We start from the raw sequence: 12,653 nt of genomic DNA, 5'->3' as shown, positions 1-12,653 counted from the left end.
AACTTATTCAGATGGTATTGACCAGTCTTATGATGAGGAATGTTTGCTAAGTTATTTCCTATATTCGAATTCACGAAGTTAGTTCGTGACACGAACGAAAGCTCCGGGGGTCAAAAAGAGCTACTAAGCAGTGCATTAAAATTATCTAAATTTACGTAAATTTTAAATAAATCAATATTTCTTTCGTATTTAAAATTAAATTTTCTGATGCTTAAGTCGACCGTTTTAATTTTAGATGAGATATAAAACTTTAAATCGTCTTCGGAAGTGTCTCTCGAAAATCTAGAGACAAAAATTGACTTCTTTGGCGGAACCACAACTAGTTACCTTGTATCGAACCGGAGTACCAGCGGAAGGGGTTGAGTTACTGCGTTACTAGTTGAGGATAGGGAAGGCGGTGGAGGCGACTTCAATGGGGGAAGGGGAAGATACTTCAGGCTCGTTATTATTCGAAGCAGATTTCGTTACACGCTCTTTTGCGGCTGAAAATTCTAATGCTGGAGGACATGGAGAAGATAGATTAATTAAGTCAGTCGGAAGATTATTCTGACGTGGAACGGTAATAATTTCCTTAGATGAACTATGAAGACGATTACGTTTAGATACACGGATATCCTTAATAATAATAGATCACCGGTGGGCAAACGTGGCTCTTTGAGCCAAATGCAGCTCTTTTCACTTTCTTTTTGCTTAGAACATGTTGGCTCTATTTACTTTGTAAAATACATACTTCTTTGGACATTCTATTCCATTGTGTTATTTTTTTATTTTATTCCTTTTTTATACACAAACGCAAATTGAGATCGGAACATAGATCATGTAGGTAAAATACATTACAAATATGAACCATAACGGTCAATAAATATTTATCTTTCACATTGTATTGTCATCGGCTTCTGAGCTAGTTTTAAAGTTTGAAGTTTCTAGCTCAACGGGACGTTGATTAAAAATTGATTGCACACAGGCAGGGGTCGAAAATAACAGTTATTTTTTTTCACAGTTAAACTTGGCCAAATGTTTTTTAGTCCGAAATAAAAGTCCTTTCCGGAAAATAAAAACCGCTTATTCAAATTAAACAAATTTGGTATTAAATGAAAGGGGATCCAAATAAATAGCTTTTAAACAGAAATAATGAACGAGCGTTACCACGTCTATTTATATATATTTTTTTGAACTGACTTCACAAAAAGGAGGAAGGTTATCAATTCGTCGGATTTTTTTTTTTATGTATGTTACCGCATAACACCGCATTTTAGAGGAAAGGTGTTACCTCACAGGTGGTCCCATTCTAATTTGGTTTAAATCCGATCATTGGATCATAAAAAGAGTAACGATAATCTCAAATTTTTATTTGAGAAATGAAGTCGGTTTAGTTTTTTGCTTAAAAATTACTTGTTTTAAATTTAATACAAAAGGAATTCATATACCTGACACAAGGCTTGCTCTATGGTAATTAAATAAAAATTTTTCTTGCTTGTTTAATTTGGTTTGTTTATTATTAAGAAATGACTTTTATTTCTGACTTAAAAAATATTTGGCAAAGTTCAACTGTTAAAAAATCAAACTGTCAAATGTTAAAAAATAACTGTTATTTTCGGTCCCTGCACACAGGAGAAACATAACACAATAATACCACAGCATGATTTGTAGTAGAGGTGCAAAACTATCGATGGCACTATCGATGTTTTTTATTTTTCCCTACTATCGGTTGTTTTTTGGTCCTATCGACAGTCCGACAGACATGTGATTCGGTATTTATTTTAGTTTTATTTCCTCTTTTCTTTTCATTTCTCTTAAACATCCAAGTTGAACTAAAAATTTGGTTGCTACTTTTTTAAAAGAGTAATGTCAAATTTCGAAAATGACGGAAAACCTTGCATCTTTTAAAATACATAGAAATAAATTGAGCCAAAACCATATAAATACGATACTATCGACGATATATCGATAGTTTTGAAAATAATATCGAAAGCTATTGATGGTCTGACTATCGATAGTTTTGCACCTCTAATTTGTAGTTGGAAGCAGGAAAAGAGTGCAGCAAAACCAAAAAAACCATGTACAAATAATTTTTAGAATTTCAATTAAGAATAATAAATGTTTCCTTTTTGGTTGTTGTTGTTTCCGACAGGGTGGGTGTTCTCCGAGAGCGAAAAATGACACTGAAGATGGCACAACGCCGAAACCGGTTTGTCTCCAAACCAAATTTGATAAGGGATGACGGAAATTCGTTCCATAATACATCAATAATAAATGTATTAGTTTTTTTTGGTTGTTTGTATTTCTGACGGTTCGCAATCCTCGCACTATAGAAGATAATTTAGCCCGACTTTGAAGATTTAAATTTATCGCTTTGAGTAAGAAAAACTAACAAAGAACTAAATTAACTTGACATTTTTTTTAACAGGGCAGTATTGTTTTTAAATTTTTAATCGTTGGTAAAAAAAATTAACTATAATGACCCTCCGGCTTGGTTCTGACACTTTTCTAGGGACTTACAGGTAATTTTAGGGAACATTCGGGATTTTTTCGAGAACATTTGTGTTTTTTTTTTGAAGCCGTTTGGTAATTTTTGTCCTATTATCCTAAGATCTCGCGATTTTTTAGAATTTTTCGGGTTTAGGTTTAAACTTGAATATCAACTTTGCCCAAAATAATGGTATTTTCTTACCAGAAAATGAAAAACCAAATCATTCACCAGAATGTGGTAGTTAGAAAAAAACTGGCTGAAAGGTCTGGAATAAATTTATTTTGATATCAATGCCGTACAAGAGCATTAGGCATAACGGAGTTCACTGATCCAGGCGTTTTTAACCGCAACTTCTTTAAAAACAAATTATCTACGCCTCTGCGGTGCAAACCCAAGCAAACACATGCAATTAAACTGCACTGGCTGTTGTATACGAAGGCAGGCAGCTGCTGGAGGGACAGCCGCAGCTCAGAATTATGGTAGGAGGAGAAGTGGCGGTGTAGGTAGTGTGATACATGTGAGTAAATATGTTCGCGCTAAAGCTCAATTTTAGCGCACGAAGTGTTGGAGCAAAGCAAAAATAAATACAAAACGACTAAATTACAATAAATACAAAAAAAGCACAGATAACATTAGACTGAGAGAGAGACTATGTAACTAGTGATATAAAAAAATTTGCCCTGAGTGTGAGCACCAGTGCTGCCGAAGTACTACGATAGTAGTGTTATACTACTATTTTGTCATTTATACTCCCGCTCTCCACAAGGACCGATTTTACTACTATTTTGCTGACTACTATACTGCTACTATATTTTATTGCTGAGTGACATACCGTGTGACCTGCCAATAAGTGTTTAGAGTAAACAAATTTCCATTTGTATTTACCAACAAAATTTTGCTGAGACTTACATTGCTCAGTTTGCACCAATTTCCATCATGTTGTCCATGTCGTGAGGAATGCAAATAATACGACTTGGGATCGGAAGCATATTCTTAAATGGTGAAGACTTCAGTTTCTTTCCGAATGTCAGTTTTAGAGCCATCCCTAGGCGTTCAATAATATGTATGCACGTATTGTAATCCAAAAATAAGCCCCAACAAAATCAATGTTTTAGAAACTTCTCAACAAATGTGGTAGCATCCTGCTCTCTCTTCTCTCTGCCTTCAAAATATTCCACCTCAGGCCACTCTGTTTATTTTATAATTTTAATTGGCCNGGCAGTCGCCAAATTCACCGAAGGTTGTTTACTGGTTATATTGTGCTTTAAACATCTGGGGAATACCCCTTAAAATGTCAAAACACTCACCAACAGATATGTTTTTACTACTCTTAAAAAATAGAAAACGGCAGCACTGGTGAGCACCACTCAACCAGCGCTGGATTCTCCATAGCCATCGAATAAACATTCGTCACACGATGAGCGTATGTAAAATGAAATTAAAAAAAAAAATCGCAAAGATAAGAAAAAGTCAGAAGCAAAAACAAACACATGAGTGGGTGGCTTGCTGTCGTGGAGACTGGGGACAGACGCCTTGCGATGGCTGGAGTTTTGTGTTTTTGCTGAAGAATTGAGTGGAGTTGGAAAAGACAGTTCGTAAATGGGTGATGGCGGAAAAATCATTGCATAGATACGAATGACAATGTAGGAGAATAAAATTTTGCGGGAAAAAGGGGAGGAGGCGCATAAAAGAAAGTAAGATGGGCTGCTGAGTATTGGCAAGAAATTAAAGGAAGCAAATGAACTAAGAAGCTGAAGAGCAGTTTATGTGAAATATAAAAGGTGAACAGATGAGTTTTACAGACAACAACAACTACAACTCGAGAATAAAAGCAACAACAATTCTACAAAAGTGTGATTTTCTTAAGGCCAAAGTAAGTAAGGAAGGTGGAAGGGAGGAAGGTAGGCGGAGAGGTGCCAAACAGCTTTGGAAATGAAAACAACAACAAATAAAATAAAAGTGGCTGCACATATGTATGTATGTGTAAAAATATGATGTATGTATGTACATAGCAACAGCAACAACATTATTGTATGTACATACATATGTTTGTACGTACGTATCCCACACATGACAGCGCCAACAAATTGGAAAAGCATTTAAAAAACTTTTACGATTGGTGCTTTGAAGCATTTGAAACGATTGGGTGGTCTTTGCCACTGTCGTCGTCACTGTCATCGCCATTGCTTCGCTTCGTGCACACGCTTGGTCGATTGTAGCTACATATTTTTTCTTTAGCTTTTTTTCGACTGTCGTATTTTGTTACTTTTACATTTTTCCAGTTTTTTTTTGCAAGTTGTCAATTTTCTTGTTGTTTTGCTAGCTTCACTAACGGCACCTGCAATTCCGTTACAAGCGCACATATTGAAGAAAGGTTGGAGGGGAGTAGTAGGCGCTCAAGCAAAACATATTTGCTGCTTATTTTGAAGAGTGGATTTTGTTAGTTTGGCTCTTCAGTGTCAGCGGGTGGCAGCAGTAGCCCACTAAATTTTTATTTTTTCGAATATACTTTACAACAACACCCCAACCGCCGAGCAAATCAAAGTGGGTGAAGGTTCACGACGAGGTGCTTGGCTGTCGAATAAAAGAATTTAATTGAAAAAGCGAAAAATGACACGAGTTGAAAATTAATGCGTTAGCGAATTTATTTGATTTCTCTTGACATGCCAACACTTGTAGGCGGAAATGAAGGTGTGAACGAAAAAATAAACAAGTTTTAAAAGTTTTGTAAATTATTCAATTTATTCGAATATCTAGGTAAGAATGTATGTATCTGTGTGAAAATTAAAAAAAAAAATCCGGAGAAAATACATGTGTATGTACATAAGTATACAATTTTAATATTTTTCATATTTTCTAAAATATATATATTTTTTTAATGTTTTTTGAGCAGTAAATTATTGATATGTATCTTTTATCGGCTATTTCCTGTTACATATATCAAGCGCATTTATTTTTCTTTGGAAACAAGTTTTTATAGAAAAATTTTTATTTTCGAATTTTTATTTTTAGTTCGAAAAAATTTTATTCTGCGTTTTTGGTCTTATTTTTATTATTATTGTTATTTTGGTGGGGGGAAAGGGGGCGGTATTATTACGGTGACCATATTAACCAATGTAAAATAAAATACTTATTTTACCTTCCTTTTATTAGCTCGGGATGTAACTATGTAATATTGATGCGCCTAAAATATGCAGCGATTTCTATTCTCAAGTTACATACCTGATTACAGTACGAATGGAAATTATAATAGCGAGGTTTTAGTTTTTTAAACTATAATTTTTTTTTCAAAATGATTTGAGAATACGTACTTGCAACTTGTATGATAAAAGTACCTTACCCATATCGTAGTTTAAGTCAAATATTTACCAGTTAATTATATTATTTAATTGTGCAAGCTCCCCTGCTATAGAGAAAAATTAAGCCAAACCCTTTTCAAGGACTTCACCATCCTTTGCTACCAAAATGGGTTTACCATAATTCATACTGCACGATGAAGCCAGCACACAATGGTTTAAGATTGAAATTTAATGTTCATAATGCACCGGAGACTTCATTTTTCAACCAATTTTTACTAAAAACCAAAAAATTATTTATTTTGGTGAACATTTTTCTATAACATTTCAAATTTTTTTTTGTGTATTTAGTTTTTTTTGTTTTTTGTTTGGGGAGAACCAAACAATTGTTTTCAACTAGTTTTTTATGTAACCTTTATTAACTGGAACAGGAGAATACATTTTCTTCAAAATTGCTACTTTGTATGCATTTTGCACTAAAAAATTTAATATAATCAAAAAATCACAAATCAGGCTCAGCTGGTCTCTTGCAAATATCGTAAGCTTTCATAAAAAAATATAAAAATTAATATGATTAAGTGAAAAATGAAGGAAAAATGAGAGGTTACGGATTAAATAGAAACCCGTAAGTGGGGTGCGAAACAAACTGGCGAAGGTTCTCATTATATTTTATTAGGGACATTTTTATTTATCATATTCTGCGTTTAAAAATTTGCCTCTGAAAAATGCAGAGCCGATTTAAATGATAGTTTAAGAAATAAAGGACAAAAGGCGTCCTTTATTTTGAAAAAAAATTTTACAGGAAAGGGCGTTAAAATAAAGGAGTGTCCTTTAAAATAAAGGACGGATGGTCACCGTAGGTATAATTGAAAAGATGGAAGAATAGTCTGAGGTGAACTGTCTACGAAAGGCTTTGTCCGAAAGCTCCTACGTATATTCAAGAACCAAATGGTGACTGGACATCTTGTGGTGACGAGATGCTGGACATATGTATCTATGTATTTATGGCATCAACTATTCCTGGATGCACTAAAGCGCTTAGATTGATAGAATCGGCACACAATCTTTCAATGGATGATTTTATAAGTCAATCACAGTCCCTCTCGTATACATTTTTGAATTTATATAGCTCCTTTCCTATTTTTGCAAGGCAATTTCGAAAAAAAACTTTTCTGGCCTTCTTAAATTTAATGCATACCACCAAAATGTGACTAACATTGAAAATGCTTTGGTGTTCAATGAAATAGCTCCATGTATTGGAGGCGCTGCCAGCAAGCAAATGGAAAAAAGATTCGGTACTGAAAACATACTCGCGCTTTACATCAAGATACCTCCATACATACATAGCTATGATCGAAGACTAAAATTGAAAGTTATATTATTTGCAACTCAGGTTAATTTATTAATTTTTAATAATTTTCTTTTAAAATGTAATTACATAAATTTTTAACAGCTAGCGCCTATTCCTCAACTCCACTAGGGCTACATAATCGAACAACAGCATGAGTTAACTTAACAGCAGCAAAGGCAATACTGTATAAAGTTTTCTGTAATGAAGAGCGACAAAAGCAGATATTTTTTTTAAATGTGTTTACATGTTTTCTGCCAGCAGCAGTCGTTTCCAAAAGCAAACACAATTTAACCCCTGTCATTGGAAACTAGAAAATCGGTTGCTGTTAACGAGTTCTTTGCTGTTAACAGGGCGATGTAATAATAACAGAATTTCATTAACATTTTCTGTTGAAAACTTCAGCATGGCATATGTATGTTCGAATTTCGAATTACTGTGAGTACCTAAATACAGTAAGTGAGTAAAGGCGCTGTTATTCTCTGACTAAAGGACATGCGGCCATTTCAACAGGATATTGAGTTTGAAATTGGAAGGTTTTATAGGGGAAATGCTGTTAACAGACAAAAAAAAGTTATTTAAATGAGTAACGGAAAGAACTTTCTGCAGGGTATAACTAAGAGCAATTTAAAAGCAAAAAGAAGTGAAAAAGTCATCTAAAAACATAAAAACTTTTTTAGTTTAATTTAATTAATTTATTTCAGAGTAGCCTATTTTGCGGCTCCAACTTTGTAGTGCTGTTCAAAAAAACTTAAAGCACAAACCACAATTTTTATGATATTTATTATCTAGTCATAAATCATATTTATAGATATCCCACAAGTAAATGATCAAGGTTATGTATTATGTATAGATATTCCTCTTTTCAAATGCTTATTTGTTCAAATTTTTACTCATTTCACTTCCAATGCAGCTTGAACTACACTCAATAAAGAAATCCTATTTACGTACTTACTCACACTCTCTGCGGGTAACCTGTTTGTCTGCTAAATACATATGTATGTATGTACATACAAAAGTATGACCTTCGTTAGTTCGAAAGAGGATTTGTCACTTAAAATTTTGAAAAAAAAAGAAAAATAAAAAATATATCCCAGAGCCGACGGCAATCAGTCTTATTATACACATATCCTCACCAGCATACTGCATTTCAACAAAACAAGTGGACACACATATGTACAAGTTGCCTTACATGTGTGTACGTATGAATGTGCGTAGGTATGTGTTTTGGTGTGACATTGTGTGTTGCGACGAACGAGCGAACGAAAACCGATTTAAGCCCCGCCCCATTCGATTGGCGCACCATTGCCTGACGTGAGCACACACACGGCCATTGCTTATGAACGCATGATGAATTTGTGTGCGTATGTACATACATACATATGTACAGTACAGTGTGTTATATGCGCATCGGCAGAAACGTTGACAGCGCTGTATATGACAGCCACCGCAAGTGGTCGAATGTTTGGTTGGTTCATTGGTCACCTAGTGTGTTTGTTGTTGTTTACCTGTGTGTGACAGGTAAGTACATACATACATATGTAGGTATGTATGGAAGTTATTGAGTGACCATTGCTGTGAAGGCATCGATGGCGACGTGATCGTAGATATCGATTGATGGTAAGTTGTTTTGTTGCTGTATTGGTATACCAGGGCTTGACTATAGGCAGGCGCTCGTAATGGCATTTCTTATAAGTTCGGTTTCGAAATGCAACAAACTAAGGCCAAATAAAATGAAATGAAGTTAAATAAAATTACCAAAAATTAAAAAAGCACAAATTAAGAAGTAAAATAAAATAGAGCTAAATAAAGTGAGCTAAAATATACCTACATATGTATATAAAACAAAATAGAATAAAAAAGTTAAATAAAATAAAGCAACATAAAATTAAATAAACTAAAATGTATGTGCTTATACAAACATAAAATAAAATAAAACTTAATATAATAAAAAACAATCGATAGAAATAGTAATAAAATATCAGGCATTAGTGAAAAAAATAAAGTAAAAATAAAAAAGTAAAGTAGGTAGATAAATTTAATAACATAAAATAATTAGGCAATTTTAAAACATTCACATCAAATAAAATATAGTGAAATAAATTAAAATACACCAAAGTGCCTAAAACAAATTAATAGAATAAAAAAATCTCACAAATTAAAAAATAACATAAAGTACAGTGAACTAAATAAAATAATATGTACATATATGTATGCAAAATAAATACAAAAAAGTAGTAAACAGAAACAAAAGTTGTTAGAAAATAAAAAGAAGTTAAGGAAAGTAAAAATATACGTATGTAATAATAAAAATGAATTAAATAAGGAAATAACGCAAAATAATATTAATTTATTAAGGAAATAAAAATTAAATAAAGTAAAAATTTGAAAAAATTAAAATCAAATGAAATAAAATAAAGTAAAGTAAAGCGAACTAAAATAAATAAAAAAATAAATGAATAAAATGAATAAAACAACATAAAAAAAAAATAAAATATAATATAATAAAATAAAATAAAATAACATCTAAAAATGATAAAATTAAATACATAATCAAATTAAATAACAAATGTAGTTTAGTTAAGCTTTTTCGTTACCTGTAGTTTAGATATATATATAATAAAATATAAAATTTAGTTAAGTGAAATCTAGCAAATTAAAGTAAAATTTAACTTACAAAAATAAAATGAAGCGTTGCAAAAGAAAAAAGAACAATAAAAAATATATTGAATACAGAATTAATGATAAAATAAGGTACAAAATAAAATAAAGATTTTAGAACAAAACAAAGTAAAAAGTAAAAAATACAATTATGTGTATAATATTCAATATAAAATATATGTTTGAAATATAATTTTAAAATAAATAATAAAAAAATGCCATACAATGAGAGTACTTATTTTCTGTTATGTGTTAAATAAAATAAGTATAAAAATAAAAGTTTACAATTTTGGTACGCCAATTAACATTTTAAAACTTTTCTGGAGCAGAATTTCTAAGCAAAAATCCCTAATTTTGAGGAAGTTTTCTTAATTCGTCCTTTCGAGGTGTTGAAAACTTGATTTTTCGAAAATTCTAAAAATTTTCTAAATTATCCAATTTACAAGTTGCCGTTGATAGAATTCGTTGGTACTCTCGGTAAGCTGAGAAGATGTTAAACATATTTTGGAACAAATTTCCAAAATTCCGTATCAAACTAATGTTCCTTAGGATCATGAGAGTCTCAAAGTAACCAAATATGTGACTTAACCTCAAAAAATAAAATGAAAACACAAAATAAAATTTCGAAAATTAAAAAAATCCTACACTCAAAAAATTATAAATTAATCAATTTTTTTTATCAATGCAATGAGCCTAAAAAATAAAAATAATCGATGACATTGCTTAAAATATTGAAAGTAAAAAATTTGAGTCGTAAAAAGTATAGTACGGAATGTCACGAAATAAGAACGAAATGCCCCAAAAAAATATAAATATTGTCAGAAAAAATTCTGAACCAACTTTGACATTACTCGGAGAGTCTCAACAAAAATTTTTTAAAGCCATCAAAAACACATAGTCACGAAATGCGTACGAAAAGTTTCAAAAAACATCACCAGGTCCAGAAGATATCCGTAAAAAGTTTCGAAAATGCCTCAAAAAGTTCTCAAAGGAACAATAAGGTACCGAAATAAATCCGGAAAGAAACCAGAAACCCGAAAAATCTCGCAGAAGGCCCACAATTTTGTGATACTCGTAACTACTGAAAAAATTACAGCTTACTTTCTGTAAAAAAAGAAAATATTAGCCTCAACTCTCAAGGTGACGGAAAGATTCTCTGAAAAATCCTGGAAAATGCCGAAAAACTCCAAAGAACCAAAAAATCCTCGAAAAGTCCTGGAAAACTCCAGAATATATGTTGTACTGGCTACCTTTTGCCAACAAAATTTCAGCAAAAATTTCAAAAAGCACCATAAGGCTCCGAAAAACTCCTGAAAAGTCTCGAAAGAGCCTCAAAACTACCAAACAATTTCGAAAAACTCTCAAAATAATCACCAAAAATGTCGAAAAAACTGCAAACGCCCCCGAAAGAGCGTCAGAAATTTTCGAAGTCATGAAAAACTCAAGATATATTTATATAACAGCAAACTTTGTATTTAATTTTTCCTTTAAAAGACAATAACCAAAATTGACAATTTTTTTTTTTATCCAAAATAAAAACAGTAAAGTTTTTATAAGTCATGAGTATATCATACTCAGCAATAGGCTGCAAGATCTGAGACTTTCAGAGTTTAAAACTTTTTGCCACAGTCCCAACTTTTCTTAATTCATTTGATGCGTAACAACTTTAAGTAAACATTTTTAGATATGTATTTTCTTATCAAATATTATTTGCTTAGCAGAAAAATACTATTCGCATGATTACACCTACACATTTAGATGATTACTTCAGCTCTTCAGACTCTTATCGCATATTTTCCCAATATCACTATATCAGCGTCATAAAAATTCCTCGGCTAAATTTTGTCATAAATTACAAGCGCTTACACTTAATTTCTGCTGCATCTTCTCATTCTTCTTTTGGTAATTCTTATCAGCACAGCGAAAAAATACTACACTTGAGCTAAAATTAGCTCAGTTACTTATAGAGACAGCTATTTATAACATCAGCGGTTTTTTTTAATCTAATTTGTTTTTATCATACTAGTCGCTTTTCTTCCCAATATTGTTGTTGTTTTTGTTCATAGCATAATTCGTTTATTTTTTTTTGCGCAATTGCCACTTCAGTGTCGAATACTAAAAGTGCGCTGACTTCTTCCCTCAACGCAGGCAGGTGTGCTCTGTAGTTTAGCTCAGCAGGCATTCTCTATGTATGTATATATGTTTGCATGTATGAATGTATCTCGACGAAGTTCATTTGTAGATAAGATAAGGGCGTATTTATATACTAATACCTGTTAATGTGTATGTGTGTATGTATGTAAGTATGTAACCGAACAGTAGTTCATATCTTTGAGCAACTAAACTTGCATACCTATATTCTTACCTAATTTCTTCAACGCTACGCAACTTTCCGCACCTTTACCTCTATTCGCATCAAGTGCTTGGATTGGAATCACTCGCCACCGCATGCTGTGCATTTGTTTATGTCCGTAAATGGACAACAATAGCCATCAAATACTCTAGCTGGGAATAGCTCTCTATGTACCACTCATCTCTGTCAAAATACTTAGAGCAACAACGGCGCGGCAGTCATCGTTAATTGCATGCAAATAGGCGCCTAGCCGTTTGCCAGCGCAGCGGAAATGTGTGAAATTTTTTGTCTCCTTTTGCTAAAATTTTTTCCAATGGTGAAAGTGCATGAATTTCTATACATTTTAACACTCTTTTCACTGCCTTTTAAGAAAATTTTCACCCTTTGTAAAATGTTACATCTCCTGCTGCTTGGCTTGGCTACACAATTAATTCTTGAAGATCGATGCCGAGCACTAGCAAATGTACTCAGGAAAACCGGTTGATATAAAACCTATACACTTCCAGAGATAATGAGATTAAGATA

This window comes from Rhagoletis zephyria, unplaced genomic scaffold (assembly GCF_001687245.7).
Source record: "Rhagoletis zephyria isolate East Lansing unplaced genomic scaffold, Rhagoletis_zephyria_1.1 Rzeph_scaffold_00121, whole genome shotgun sequence".
NCBI lineage: Eukaryota > Metazoa > Arthropoda > Insecta > Diptera > Tephritidae > Rhagoletis > Rhagoletis zephyria.
This window is presented reverse-complemented; position numbering follows the sequence as displayed.